The 15,879-nt window shown below is 45.1% G+C and overlaps 1 pseudogene; it reads left to right on the forward strand.

Annotated features, from left to right (window-relative positions):
- Positions 1-10,718: 10,718 nt before the first annotated feature.
- On the forward strand, positions 10,719-12,870 carry LOC119302582 (annotated as a pseudogene).
- The last annotated feature ends 3,009 nt before the right edge of the window (positions 12,871-15,879 follow it).

The raw sequence follows: 15,879 nt of genomic DNA on the forward strand, positions 1-15,879 counted from the left end.
CGGACCTCGGGTAGGGGGTCCCGAACTGTGCATCTAAGGCTAATGGTAACAGGAGGCGGGGGACACAATGTTTACCCAGGTTCGGGCCCTCTGTATGGAGGTAATACCCTACTTCCTGCTTGATTGATCTTGATGATATGAGTACTACAAGAGTTGATCTACCACGAGATCGTAGAGGCTAAACCCTAGAAGCTAGCCTATGATTATGATTGTCCTTGTCCTACAGACTAACCCATCCGGTTTATATAGACATCGGAGGGGGCTAGGGTTACACAGAGTCGGTTACAGAGAAGGAAATCTACATATCCGAATTGCCAAGCTTGCCTTCCACGCAAAGGAGAGTCCCACCCGGACACGGGACAAAGTCTTCAATCTTGTATCTTCATAGTCCAATAGTCCGGCACAAGTACATATTCCGGCTGTCCGAGGACCCCCTAATCCAGGACTCCCTCAATCATCTCCCTTCTCCCCACCAAGGATGGCTGTCGCACACAAGTCCTCGCATCCCGGTGGCGCACTCTATGGCGCGCCGCGCCTCTTAATCTCGACTGTCGTCAGCTATCTATCGATGATGATTCTGAACTCCTCGAAGCCATCATCTCCTTCCACTAGGGCTCCGTTCAACGCATCTGCATCCCGGCATGCTACCTGCTGGACATACCCTACACGATGGCCGTCGGGCTGACATCCCGTCAATTCAATAAACTCCAGCAGCTTGAGTTCTACCATTACTACAGTGATAGGTTACCACCAAGAGCTGCATTAGTGCCCTCACTACCGATTCCCATCTCATGGTTTTCCTCCTCTCTCTCCACACCGCCACCTTGACCCGGTGCCATCTAGTAGACAATCTGATACAAATGCTTTGACTCCCACTACTAAAAAACCTTGCGCTTGTGTTGGTTCATCTGTTGGAGGCCTCACTGCATAGCATCATGCACTCCAATTGCCCTGACCTGGAGCGTTTGGTGCTTGTTTTTGGAAATGGAATCCATATCCCTTGTCTCAAAAGAAAGTCGCCTCACCTTGTAAGCATTGGAATTTGTTTTGAAGGACAGGAGCTCATCATCGAAGATGCCCCTTCACTTCAAAGGTTGCTCCTTGATTGTTGTTATGCACCTTCGCAAATAACTGTGGTCTCTATGCCTAAACTGGAGACCTTGGGTGCAATTCATGATCCATTTAAATGGTTTGAGATGGTGTTTACCTCCACACCTATTGAGGTACTGTATATTATTCATGTACACTTTTGTAATTTGCATTTTTTGTTTGTCATCTTGGAGTACAATTTAAGTGCTAATATTATGTTCTATGCTCAATGAAGAGCTTGTCCATCCTATCAGTGGTGGTGGATTCTGTCAAGACCTTATATATCAGTATGTGGTGTTTTGATCTCAACATCATCATTGCCTTGCCGCAATGCTTTCCATGTCTGGAGAATTCATATATAAAGGTGATGATTTCACTCACATTGAAAGCCCATATATAATGTACTATAATTAATCGTTCTGCTATCGCTCTTTCAACATAATCTTTTTTAGACATTAACTGTTTTCAATCTTCACCTCTATTTAGTCACTAACAAATGGAGAAAAAGGTATAACCAATCGATGGTTCAAGAAGCACCGGGGTTTTCTCATATCTCAAGACATTCGTTTGAAGATAGTAACACTGGAGCGATATGCATCCAACAGTGCAAACACTAGCTTTGTCACATTCTTCATGTTGAATGTGAGGGCGCTATTATCCATGAGGATTATGTTTTTCAACAAGAAATTTTTCATGTAACTGTATGTGGGACAACATAGAAAGAAGTTTCAGGTGGACCTAAGGGCTTCTGATAGTCCTCGGCTTATATTTACAACAACTTGTCGTCATCATGGACCAGTAGATCTTTTGTATCGGGATCTTGATTTTGTGGATTGCACCGATCCATTTGGTTGTGACTGCCAAAAACTTTGGTTGAGTTAGATGTTATTGCCCTTCTCAATCTGGGTTATGTGTAAACCTGATGAACAATTAATCCTTGTGCTTTTGTACCTTTTGTAAGGTGGAGGTTGACATTGTTGCCCTTTTCAACTAGGGTTTGACCCACATTTTCTTTCATACTGCGCGTCTGTGTTCGTATAGGTACTACCACTGTCGTTGTTTATTCTTTATTGTCCCCCTTCATATTTTGTAGTACCAAACTTTGACCTTAGATTTAACTAAGAATATATTAATGCATGTCATCAAAAATAATATTGTTGGACGGCTATTCCCGGGTATGTTCATCTGCTATATGCAATAATTATGCATGTGCTTGCTCGCTATTTAGGCAGCCGCGGTGCGCTCTGCTCGCGTGCCTCCGCGTGCTCTACTCGCCGTTTAGGCGCCCTCGGGTCACGTACCTCTGCGCGCTCTACTCGCCGTTTAGGCGCCAAGTCTCGCTCTGGTCGCATCGTCCCTCCGCGCGTGCTCTGCTAGTGGTTGGGGCTGGCGCATGATCACGTTGGGAAGCTTTAGTTATTGGATCTTAGATTATATTAATTAATTATACCTCCAGTGTCGTAATCATCTGGCTCTGGAGGTATAATTAATTAACCTAAACTATGATCCCCGATGCCCGTTCCCGACGCGCAACTCCATCATGTCGTCGGCCGTTGGGGGTATGCCGGTATGTGTGGGTAACTATCTAGCAAGTGGATCAGTAGAAAGTCGCCACCGGTGGCCACTGCTGTGGTTATTTATAGCTAGCAGTTGGCTAGGGGATTGGGGATTTTACAATTCACCCCTGTGATGCGCGGGAAGCCTTTGCTGGAGTGCGGGACGCCTTCACTGGAGCGCAGGAGGACTTGAGCACACAACCCGACAACCATATGTGGTGTCACGTGTTACCGGACACGTGTTAACATAAGGAAACGTATGTGTAACTTACTAATTATTGCACACGAGTACTCGCACATGCATCATGTGCGATACTCCTAGCCATCGCAAGCAACTAGTACGCATTTCAAAGTTTTTAGTACACACAGAATCGCACACGAATTAACTCTAGTAATCATCTGTGTTATATTTTCTCATCGCAAATAGTTCATCCGAGTGGGATGTTTGCCGCGTATAACACACATCTTGTTTACACGAATCATTTGTATTTTTTTGGCTCATCGCAAACAGTTCATCTATGTGAACTGTCTGCCGCATATCACACACATCTTGTTAAGTTGAACCGTTTCTGTTATGTTCCCTAATCGAAAACAGTTTGTCCGAGTGAACCGTATGTTGTATATCACACACACCTTGATCTGGCTGACAGTTTCTGTTGCTTTCCCTAATAGCAAATGGTTCATCAGAGCGAACTGTATTCCGTATATCACACACACATTGATATGGCTGCCCATTTCTGTTGTTCTGTCTAATCGCAAATAGTTCATATGGATCAACCGTATGCCTCGCATCGCACACATAACTAAAATCTGAACCGTGTTTGATGTCTCCGCCATTGCAAATGTTTTGCATCTTTTTATGGTCTTTTTACATCCCCGTTTGCAACTAATGCATCGCAGATAGTTCCGTCAAAGGGTCTCTGATCGTAGTGTCGCGTTAGCAGCGTCCTGCAGTAGTGCATATTCCTTCGACTATGAGATTATGCAACTCCCGGATACCAGATGAATACCTTGTGTGCTATCAAACATCACAAGGTAACTGGGATTATAAATATGCTCTACAGGTATCTCCGAAGGTGTTTGTTGAGTTGGCATAGATTGAGATTATGATTTGTCACTCTGAGTATCGGAGTGGTATCTTTGGGCCCTCTCGGTAATACACATCATAAGCTTGCAAGCAAACGATTAAGGAGTTAGTCACGAGGTGATGTATTATGGAACGAGTAAAGAGACTTGCCGGTAACAAGATTGAACTAGGTATAGAGATATCGACAATCGAATCTCGGGCAAGTAACATACCGATGGACAAAGGGAATTACGTATGTTGTCATAACGGTTCGACCGATAAAGATATTCGTAGAATATGTAGGAGCCAATATGAGCATCCAGGTTCCGCTATTGGTTATTGATCGGAGAGGTGTCTCGGTCATGTCTACATAGTTCTCAAACCCGTATGGTCCGCACGCTTAACGTTCGTTGACGATATAGTGTTATATGAGTTATGTGATTTGGTGACTAAATGTTGTTCGGAGTCCTGGATGAGATCACGAATATGACGAGGAGTCTCGAAATGGTCGAGAGGTAAAGATTGATATATAGGACGATGGTATTCAAACACCAGAAGTGTTTCGAATGGTACTGGGTATTTATTGGGTCACTGGAAAGAAGTTTTGGGCACCCCCGGCAAAGATATGGGCCTTATGGGCAAAGAGAGGGAACACACCAGCCCACTAGGGGCTGGTGTGCCCCTATAGAGGTCGTCCCTCTGAGGAGGAGAAGGAAAGAGGGGAAGGGAAAGGAAAGTGTGGAGTAGGACTCCCCCTTCCTTCCATCTCCCCCCCCCCTCTTTCCTTCCCCCTTCTTCATACAAGGAAAGGGGGGCGCAGGAGGGCAGGAGCCCAAGGGCCGGTGGCCAGCCCCTTGGAGCGCGCCCTGATTGCCATAGGCTGCCTCCTCCCCCCTCCCACCTATATATATGTGGGGAGCGGGCGCCCGACAAGGAGACAACATTGTCTCAGCCGTGTGTGGCGCCCCCGTCCACCATTTACTCCTCGGTCATATTTTTGTAGTGCTTAGGCGAAGCCCTGCAAAGATCACATCACCATCATCGTCACCACGCGGTCGTGCTGTCGGAACTCATCTACTACCTCGCCATCTTGCTGGATCAAGAAGGCGGAGGACGTCCCCGAGCTGAACGTGTGCAGAACACGGAGGTGCCATGCGTTTGGCACTTGATCGGTTGGAGCGCAAAGAAGTTCGACTACATCAACCGCGTTGCCAAACACTTCCGCTTACGGTCTACGAGGGTACGTAGGCATACTCTCCCCTCGTTGCTATGCATCTCCATGGATAGATCATTGCATGTGCATAGACAATTTTTTGTTCTCCATGCAACGTTTCCCAACATTTCTATCCAAGTATGCTATATATGTATGATGTTCCGGTGTGTCGCACACGATGATCCAAGATGATCAATATGGTAGTATGATATGCAACGTGGCGATGCTATGGCTATCGCTTACAAGCTTTTTGTTTTTTTCTTTGTGCTTAAAAGCTTATTCTTTTTTTATATGGCCACTTATGTGAAATGCACAAACCAAGATAGCAATTGTGTATATGCGGGAACAATCTTGTGACACAAGAGATGATATGATGATACCAAGATGAGGATACCAAGATTATATGCTATGTATGCAATGGAAGGTACGGATCACTAATATGCACAAGTAACGTTGCCGGCAATACTCAAATGGTTAGTCTCGATAGGCAAGTGACGCAAAATGGCTTGGGGTTAGCAATACTATGGCAAGAAGGATGTACAATGATGGGATACCACGATACCACGATGATATAGAGGTTACTGTTCTTGCTTACGGTTAGGGTGTCAAAATGGTGAAAATGGTCGATGACGAATCCTTGACGAAGTTGAGCGGCAGTGTTGTCGATGTCGAACCGTTCCTAGGTAGCCGAAACACCCAAGGAAACGGAAAAACCGCAAACTCAAAATCTCCAAAGGCAAATGTCAAAAGGTGGTAGCGAAAAGCGGAGGTGGTTTCGAAGTTGGCAATGCGGAAGTGCTGGTGGTGGTTGATGAAGAAGCAACTATCCCTAAGTAGCCGAAACACCTTAGGATACTCAAGTCACCACTCAAGCAACCACAAATGCTATATGGATCAAAATGGGTTAGGTTGCGGAAAGCTATGGTGGTTTTGCGGATGATATGGTGGATGGCCTAGGCAAAGATGCCAAAATACCAAAATTTTGATGGATTCAAATTGTCGCGGTGGTATTGTTTTTGGATGGAGGATGTCAATAGCTACAAAACGAGCTAAAGAACGCGAAAATCGGACTCCGGATGAATTAGTTATGGCCGAAACAGTTTTTGGAGTTGGGCTAAAAACTGAGGGTGCGGGCACCCGAGGGTGGGAGGGTGTGGGTACCCGGGGTGGTCAGAGAGGTGGGTAGGAAAGTGGCCCGGGGGGTCCGGGTGCCCGGGCGTAAGTGGTGCAGGCGCCCCGGGTGGTCAGGGGATTGGGCAAAAACTTGCCCGGGGTCCGGGTGCCCGGGGGTGGCCGATTTGGGGCACCCGGACGGCTCAGAGGGCCAGTGCCATTAGCAGCTGGCGGGGCCGGGCACCCGGGGGTGGCGGTGTAGGCACCCGTGGGTGGACGGTGCGGGCACCCGGGGTGTCCAGAGAGCCTCTGGTGCTTCATGTCTTGGAGCTCTGCCTTCTCCTTTTTCTTGAGGCTCTTGCCATCATGATCTTCTCCTCGATACCTAGTCATGCACAAAGTTTCTAATTGAGGTAGAATCCATTTCTTATGTGAATCCAAAGGGAGCTCGAAGAGGAAAGAGGTAACCTCGGTTTCGATATCACATGCATGGGCTCTCGTCATTGGTCCACTTGGTGTTCAAGTTGATGATGAAATGTCCATGGGGATGACCGTAGGATGCTCCGCATCACGATGGTGGTGGCAAGGCTTCCTTTGACGACTAATGTCCTTCTCGATTTGGCCCCCTTTGCAGTGTTGGTTCTCCACTCATGTATGAGGGCTCCAGTGTGTCGGTGTCAATGTGTTTTGGGCTTTGTTGCTGCTCATGGGACCTTGTATCATGCCAAAGTTTTTCTTTTGCCTTTTCCTCTTACTTTGTAGTGTTGTATCGATGGTTGTAAGGGCATCTCCAAAGCGGACCCTCAAACCGCCCACAACCATTCGGACTACGCGGTTCGAACGTGTTTAGTCATCCAACGCGGGCCTATATTGGTTCGCCAAGCGGTCCGGACGTACTTTTTCCGAAAAACACGAAGCAAACTGGGGGCTTTACGGTAGTCTGAACAGTAGCCACATAGGACTCCGACACCCCCGGCCCACCCGAAACCCCACCAAAAAACCCTTCCAGACCCCTTGCCTTCATCCTCCTATTTTCCCTCATCTCCTTCCTTCGCCGCCACTCCACCACCCTAGCCAGCATGACACACCCCTGCCCTGAACTCGATGAATCCGTCACCTCCAACGGTACACCTGGGCTCCATGCCGCTTGTCCTCGCCACCATTCCACAACTCTCCTCCGATCGCTGCACAGGTGCCATCCGCTCCTACGATGCTCAGCATCCCGACAACTGTTTCGTGAATTGCCCGAACTAATTTTTTTGGTCACATCTTCTTTTTAGCAATTATTCAGATATGGAGTACATATACGAGCACTATGTTGAGTCATCTGACGGTTCATCCGACGAGGAGGACTACACGGATGAGATGGCGATGATGCAGGCGGTGCTCGCAGGCGTGGGGCGTGCGGAGGAGCATGCTCTCAATTTCAAGGGATCGACAAGGTCCATCAACTGCTAAACCGCAACCGGGCACGTGGCCATGTGACACTGATGGGTGGCTACTTTGCCATGGATGCCCTCTTCGCTGACAATTTTCAGCGGTACTTCCGGATGCGAAAAAATTTCTTCGATCATCTCTACCATGGCGTCCCGTCCTTTGATGACTCTTTATCTTGAAGAAAGACGTTGTGGGGAGGAATTGTTTCTCTGGTTACTATAAGTGCACGGCCACACTGTGGATGCTTGCATATGACATGACTGCTGATTCGTGGGACGACTACCTACGGATGTTTGAGAGCACATATGGAGATGCCATGATCAGGTTTGCAACTATCGTGGTCGAGGTGTTTGGACCTCAGTACCTGAGAGAACCAACTGTGGTAGACACCGAGAGGCTCTTAGCAATCTCGAAAGCAAGAGGGTGGCCAAATTTGCTTGGATCTCTTGAGTTCATGCATTGAAAATGGAAGAACTACCCGAAGGCTTTACAAGGGAAATATCACGGTCATGTTAAGAAACCCACCATCTATACCTACTAATAAGAGAAATAGGTATTCATAGTCCGTCATGTTTCTGGCATTAAACCCGCGGTACATATCACATGTTTTTTAAAATACTCATATCTTTTAAATTGTAACTCCAAATTTAACATATTATATATAAAATTTGATTAGAAAAACATGTAGAATCCAAATATGGTGTTATTTTACCTGTTAACAATTTTAAAAAAATACTATCTAGGGTGCAATGTTAATCAACAATGAATTATCCGTCTTTTTTCATACCGGTACGGAAAGAAATATGTATTCTTAGTCCGTCATGCTATTTTTAGAAAAACCCCTCATGTTTCTGGCATTAAACCCGCGGTACATATCAAATGTTTTTTAAAATACTCATATCTTTTAAATCGTAAGTCCAAATTTAACATATTATATATAAAATTTGATTATAAAAATATGTAGAATCTAAATATGGTGTTATTTTACCTGTTAAAAATTTAAAAAAATATTATCTAGGCTGCAATATTAATCAACAATGAATCATCCGTCTTTTTTCATACCGGTACTGATGAAATAGGGGCGGAAGTACCTGCGCCAACATGAGACCATAAAAAATGTTCTTTTCCAGACAAAAAATATCTCTTTTTATGATTAAAAAACTTGTATCTTTTTAACAACCTTTTTAACTCTTCATGTATTTAAGAAATAGCTGCGAATTCTCATATTATAGAACATTTTTTGTACATTAAGAGCGTGTGGTATTTTTTCGCCCGTTGCAACACACAGGCCTTTTTGCTATCATTCTTAAAGTAGTTGCATCACATGATATTTGGATTTGGCACGCTTTCTTTGGCATGCCCGGGTCTCACAATGACATCAATGTGCTGCAACGATTATCATTGTTTGCGGGGTTGACTGAAGGAAAATCTCCTCCTTACCCTATATTGTCAATGGCATGAGTATAACATGGACTGCTATCTAGTTGATGGTATCTATCCTCCGTGGGCTACCTTTGTCAACACCATATCTATCCTCCGTGGGCTACTATCTAGTTGACACTGGCTCCTCCTTCACGTGCGCCAGCGACAGTGGAGCCGGGCCCATCTGACGGAGCGAGCGCTCCGTCATGATCTCATCTGTGGACGAATTCTTTGTCCGTTAGAGCCACCTCCGAGAGTAGACATGGCCACTACTGTTATTGGTCCTCCTCGTCGCCCGAGGAGAGGACTATCTCCTCCTCGCCGGAGGAGCCCGCCACCTTGGATGCGGATGGTCCAGGTGAGCGAGGGCGGCGATGCCACAATCCGCCTAATGACAAACTTCCACCAGTGCCGCCTGCCGGCACGGGGAACCAGGACTTCAGCATCGCCGCTGGGCTCGGAGAGGTGGAAGGGATCGACAAGGGGGGGAGGACGGTGCGGTGCTCGGGAGGGTGCGGATCTAGACGACGCAGGAGCGCGGCTTAAATAGTCGCGGCCAGGGTAGGCGGAGCGCGGCTTAAATATTCACGGCTAGGGCAGGCGGAGCGCGGCTTAAATAGTCGCGGCCAGGGCAAGCTGGAAAAAAAGTTTGCTGGGGTCGTGTCTATGGAGTGGGGTCATCTACAATAAATAGATAGTGTTTAGTGCAAAATTAGTGAAGAAATTTCTAATTTCACTGGGGTCAATTGACCCCAGTGCCTACAAGGAAGCTTCGTCCCTGGCGGAGGGCGGTCAGCCCGCTTCAATACGGCGCAGTGGCCGGAGTTGGTTTCTCGGAACGCGTAGTCTGCATTGAAGCGGCGGCGATGCCCAAGAGGTCGCGTCCGTCTGCGCCGTCCGTCCGGTCAAATCACGGCATCAATGCCGGCCGCTGCAAGCTCTAGGCCGACATGAATACGGTGTGGCAAGCGGCGCCAGGCGTGCGATGGAAAGCGCAGGATGAGCGGGTGGGGGCTTTGGTGGGCCAAGGCGGCCGGAAGCGGGCGTGGGATCGGTCCGGACTCACGCAAGCCCCCCTCCCCCCCCCCCCCAGTTTGTGGGGGAAATTACGTCCAGACTGCGCCGCGAACCGATACATGTCCGCGTCGGATGGCTTCCGCGTTTGCGGGTCCACCTTAGAGATGCCCTTACTTTAGTTGACACGTGATGAGATCTATGAGACATGCAAATATATAGATCTATGGTGGACCCTGCAACATGAATCTCAGGAAAACTGATTGGTGTGAGAATGAGATTATGTAACGTTACCGCGCAAACTCAGAATCCATCGATCCATCCAGTTCTCTTGCATTGTTCCTGAATCAAACGATCCCAAAAAATCGTGGCTGCCAAAAGTGCTTTTGGATGCGTGCGTTTGATCCGACGGCCAAAACAGCGTTCGATTGGAAGTCCTAAAAAATCTGAGCCGAAAATAAATAAATCCATACACGTTCTGGATGCTAACCTGAGTTTGAGTTTTTTTCTTTTAAGAATCATAACCTGAGTTTGAGTTGGTATACAATGTACCACGTGTTCCTGTCCGTCTAAGACTTTGCCTTACCAATAGTATTTGATGACACTTCCCTGAAAAAAAAGGTATTTGATGACACGTCAAGTTCGAGTCGGTTCTCTGGTCATTGGATCTGTGCTATATATATACACCCATATAGACGTGATACTGTAAGACCCAGAGATTGATCAAGCACACCTGAAAAACAAAGAGGCAAAAAAAGGCACGATACGAATCGTCTCCTCGATGGATCGATCCGATGAGATCATGTCGATGTCGGCGCTCGTGTCATCCCTCCGTGCTGCCGGCCGACACCACCTCTCCACCGGCACCTTCGTCGTGAGGCCGGTGACGGGCTCCTACCTGTATAGGATCGAGCAGTTCAAGCAAATCCAAAAGATGTTTGGAAACGGCGCGAAGATCGAATCAGAAAATGTTTCGAGTTGGTGGACACGACTGGCGTATCAGGTGCTACCCGAACGGCGAAGAGGGATACGAGGGCTTCATCGGCCTATACCTCGAGCACGCCAGCCTTGACCGCACCGGTGACGCCACACCGGATTTCCGCATGAGCATCCTTGACCACACCGGGAAGCTATTGTGGACCGAAGGTCATGCCCAATTGTCGGAAGAAATCGATGATGAGAGCAAAGGTGATGCTCAAACTTTCTCGATCGGCAAAGGTATCATGTGGGGCTGGAGTGATTTCATGAAGGTTGAAGACCTGGACGACAAGAAGCACCTCAAGGACGGATCTCTGATAATCGTCTGTGACGTCACCGTCCTTGACATGCGCACCATCGAGTACCGTGACGGGATGGCATCCACGACTACAACTGTGCCACCATAGGAGCTGCACCGAGAACCAACGGAGGTCCGCTCAGAGTCCAAAGAGGGGGCTAACCCTGACATGGAGATACAGGTCGGCGGGGTGACCTTCCCGGCGAACAGGTCGATGCTCGCTGCCCGGTCTCCTGTCTTCAAGGAGGAATTGATGCCAACAAATATACGTGTCGATGGAATTGATGCCGACGTATTCAAAGCCCTGCTCTACTTCATCTACACCGACAAGTTGCCGCAAGAGATAGAGGAGGAAGGGACGTTGGCCAAGATGGCGAAGCCGCTGCTCGTGGCAGCAGACAGGTACAAGCTGGAGAAGTTGAAGCTGGTCTGCGAGGAGGCGTTGTGCGGGCAAATCGATATGGAATCCGTGGCCAACACACTAGCGTTCGCGGAGCAGCATTGTTGCAGCATGCTGAAGGACGCTTGCACGCAGTTTCTCGCTGACTTCTCGTTCTAATCCAATCTAGGAGAGACCAACCAGTTTGATGGTGCAACTTGTCATGAAGCAGTAGATCTCCTCCCCTTACTCTTATAGACTATAGTCTCAGTTTAAGTCGCAATGCTTTTGAACATATGTTTTGCCTGAACCTGGTTTGCTTATTTGCTTGTGTGCTTGTTCCACCAACTAGATGACCAGTTGCGCCAATGGCGCAAAGGCCAAAAGCAAGCCATGTATTGAGAGAGTGTACATTAATATTTTTCAGACACATTTTGAAGTGATAAATATTAGACAAAGTCATCGCTGCATGTTTGACCATGGCGCAAAAAGCGAAAGCGAGCCAAGCATTCAAAGCATGTGTATGAGATTGATTTAGAATCAACTTAAAGATACTTATATTCCATTACATGAAAGTTCATGCTTAAAAGAAAATATTCAGATCACTTGGTAATAGCATACATTGGTTTTAAAAAACAGGCTATATTAGCATAGATGGATGGTGTATATAGTGCTTGTCCATTAACCATTGATTGAGTCTTGTACCTGCCGTCGGCAGGAAGAAAAGAACCTACGGCCTAGGTGGACGAACAACCTAGCCACACACTGCAGACAGGATCAGAGGCCTATAAAGGAACAAAAAGAATCAAGCAACTGTGTATAAAACAATAATCAGATGGTACACTTTTCTAGCTATGTATAAAATACTTGATGTGTAAAATTTTGCTAACGAACCAAAGAAAATCTGATTCATCTCTTTATTTATTACTGTAAAACAAAGCAACACAATAGTAGGACGATACAAATTCACACACATGCATGATGGAATGCGTCGTTTGTCTCTGCTCTGCCTTCCTCCTCTCAAACCATCCACCGTGACCTGAACTTGAGAGTATAGTCAGCGGTGAAAAAGGTCTAAACTTGAAACAACAAATGTCAGCAAGACCCCAAGGCTTGAAGTTTTGCATGTAATAAAAAACCAATTCCCAACTATTTTTGCCCAATCATCCCAAACAATCACCATGTATTTTAAAGAGAAATTCAGTCCAAGCAGCTTCATCAATCCTTCAGGTGCATAATCAATCACTGTAGTGTTCTAGCCTTAAGAAACTGAAAAAGAAACAATCAAAAACAAAAGTAAAAGTAAAATCATGTGTAGCAGCAGGAAAAGCAAAACTAATCACATTCTGTCATTCTGACCTATCATCTTTTAAATCAAACTACACAAGAATAAAATTATCTAACAGAACAAGAACACCATGTGTCCTATTCAGAGCGGTACCAAAAAGGAGAGACATCTTCACTGCATATATATGCTAGATAATCAAAAATCTGAAAGCATCTTAGAGGAAGCCCTCACTAAGAACCTTGGCAGACGTTCATGAAGCTGCGCCTACATTAGCTACATGACCGACAATTACTCAAATTTGTCGTAGTACACAAATAACACAGTTGAACAACAGATAAATAGGAAGAGACATACACGAATTGCAGTCAGATTTACATGCCTGCTGCTCCTCGACACTGCAACCCTTCCTCAAGGGCCGTCATGATTTGGTCTGCTTGTTTTGTTTACTCCGGCTATTCATTGTTGGTGCTGGATTTTTATTGTCTGCATTGCTGCATAAGATGAATATTTGCAACCGTAAATATTTCAAGGGAAAAATTGATTTGTGAGATTATTTTCTATAGGATGTGAGAAGCAATACTTACTCTTGCTTTTGTCTTTTGGGAGGAGTACAGTCCTATTCCTTTTTTTGCGGGAAACGTTCCTATTCCTGGAGCTGCATTCAAAAATATTGTACATACGTACTGCTACTGCATGAGTGGATATAGAAGAATAGATAAAAAATCAACAAAAACAATACAGAGAACTAACAAAAATTGCAGGAAAACTAATTATGCCTGCCTTCTTTTAGATAATATAAGATAGTTTAGGGGCTAAACCAACTAATCAATAAAAAGGAGAGCATGTATATAGTTCATCTAGTTATTATGAAACATGTGCTTTATAAGCATATGAGTGTTGTGATATCTGTCAGATTTTTCAGATTAGAAGGCAGTGTTGCATAGCAATGAAGCAAAATTTTGCAACAAAACATTGTTGAATACGTGTTGCTTTATAAGGGGTATCTTTGTAGTGCCGCTTAAAAACTGCAACATGTATTAAAAACCACAACAAGGTTCTTTTAAATGCTTAACCAGTTCTACTTTCAGTTCAGCATACAAAAGGAACGAATAGGAAGTGGAGTAAACTAAAACAAATTTTGATAAAAAATGATGCTAGTGGTTGCTTTGGTAGTTCAACTGCTTCACAGAACTGATTAAATCTGAGAAAGTTATTGGTTGCAACGGAAATGTGACATTATCCTACACACCTATATTAAACATCAAGTTAGCATGGCATATATTTACACAGAAACAACACAACATCCTAATTGATAATTTCTTTCTTCCTTATAGTTCTAATTTTGAACATGTCACAATGGTTTATTCCCCATTTTAATTTTATACTCGAATTCAAATTCAATCTGTGACACGCATGTTTATACGCCCAATCTAAAATCTGAGAAGAGCGGAAAAAGTGAGGAAGTTCCCTCAGTTATCCCAAGTTTCTAGCTAAATGGAAGGTACATGAAAAAAATGCATTGCTGGAGTCAGAAGCATGAAATTTAGCACAATCCCAGAATACAAAGTTCATACCATGGTCGTCTTGTTTAGTACTCGCCATTGTAACCCCAGAATGCAAAAATGCATTACTATCTTGCAAGGGCTTGATCGACCATAGTGTTGCCTGCTCATAAACAGCCAAACAGGCTCAACCCTAGAAAAACCTCTGCTCTGACAAATGGTAAAAATCATTTCATAGGTGACTCAAGTTTTACCCCGCCTGCAAGAACTGAACCTCCTCAGCAGCATCACAAATGTAGGACAAGGCATGTAAGTGACATTATTTTGAGGATGAAAAAAATGTATATATATATATATACATCAGTTGAGAACTGATTATATGCCTTTAGATTCAATAACTCAATAATCCTATAAAGATATTAAGCCTAGGAGCCCTTTGTAGCAGAAGAAAGCTTCACATACATGATAGCCTATTTGTAAATCAATATAGCAAATGCAACGAGTAGTACACGTGTGAGGTCAGTGTTGCTTGCTGGCAAGAAAATGGAAGCGGAAACATGTGAATAAACATTAACTGTATACATGTGGCATTACTAATATTTTTTGCCTTGGGAAAACCTGTGATATGGAATTTAATCGTTGGAACCATATATGAACTGAACAATGTGCATTGTCTAAAGCTAGCACAACATCTCTTCCTATGATATGGTTCATATGTATTCAACCAATTCAAGCACTCGAGAAATTAACTAAGCACTGGACCCTGATCATAGAGATCTTACTTGCGTATGTCATCGATGAGACCAATAACTCCCTCAAACTGAGATCATCATCCAAATGCATCCAGGCATGCTTAATGACCTATACTTGGAGATGCAGTTGCTTCTGATACTCAATGGCCCATCAAGAATTGATGCCTAACCCCGCAGACCAACGCAAACATGAACCCATTAATTTCATCACAAACATAAACGCAGCAGCACCAAATTCAGGGACAAAGAAAGAAGGAAAAATGGAGTGACCTTGTTGGAATTGGGTAGCAGGCTCTGCAACACCTTCAGTCTTCCAGCCGATCGACCCAGGCAACGATCAACCCCGACAAGCAATTAATAATTAGCACCTCAAGCAGGCAATAAGAGAATGGCAAGATGGGTCATCAACTTCTCGGAATGGTTGTGCACCTCAGCGGTGCTGACCCGCTTACTGTCGCAACCCCCATATAAATAACTACATTCAGATTTCCACAATGAAGTCTATGCAATTCTTGTTGGGTAGGCGGCGCTAGACTCGAGTTACATGTTCTGATGGCCCTGTAAATAATTAAGCATGGTAGTGAGAATGCAATATATAGAAAACAACACAAAATTAATCTAAAAATACTACAGGGCAACGACATTTTCTCTTCAGTTAGTCAGAGGTTTATGTACCGTGGGAAAATGTAGCAAGGAAACGAAGCAGATCATACAATCTTGCATATAAGGGGAGGGAGAGGTAGCAGGAGCAGAGGGAAACAAGGTCTGTAAG

Source organism: Triticum dicoccoides, chromosome 1B (genome assembly GCF_002162155.2).
Source record: "Triticum dicoccoides isolate Atlit2015 ecotype Zavitan chromosome 1B, WEW_v2.0, whole genome shotgun sequence".
Lineage (NCBI taxonomy): Eukaryota > Viridiplantae > Streptophyta > Magnoliopsida > Poales > Poaceae > Triticum > Triticum dicoccoides.